Consider the following 593-nt stretch of genomic DNA (forward strand, 5'->3'; position numbering starts at 1 on the left):
TATTGACAAGGACGGCAGCTTCCGAGACAGTACAAAATTTTTCCAGGACATCGACGAGAATTATTGTTTCTGGTGCATTTATTTCGTTATTCATATAATGCAGTACCTAAACCGCTTGACTATATATACAAAATGTTTCGTAATGGAATAGTAACTATTAATTCTCGATTCTTGTGATTAGATTAAAACCTTAGTATTCGAAGATGTCAAAGCTGTCCTGGACCCTGCCATTCTAGTCATCGTATGCAACCGTGCGTCTGCTCTATAGACATATAGAGAGTAGACGCATGATCACACATGATTCACTCTCCACTTTCTTCTGTTAGAGAGAGAACGAAAAATCCAATTGTGTCGCCTCCTTCTCGCATGTAACTGCCATGTCTCGCGCTACATGCTCGGTCTATTTATACCATGTCTATGGTCTATCCTTAGACGTTGTTACTAGCTTTTGGAACGTTCTGTATACTCAATAAAATGATTTATATCCTGGAAACATTGTACATGAATAGAAAGATGTCTCCGAAGCTGCTATTCTGAACGGTGTCCTTGAAAATGTACTGTCTCGGAAGCTGCCATTCTAGTCTGTGTCCTAG

Source organism: Trachymyrmex cornetzi, unplaced genomic scaffold, assembly GCF_001594075.2.
Source record: "Trachymyrmex cornetzi isolate Tcor2-1 unplaced genomic scaffold, Tcor1.1 scaffold3515, whole genome shotgun sequence".
NCBI lineage: Eukaryota > Metazoa > Arthropoda > Insecta > Hymenoptera > Formicidae > Trachymyrmex > Trachymyrmex cornetzi.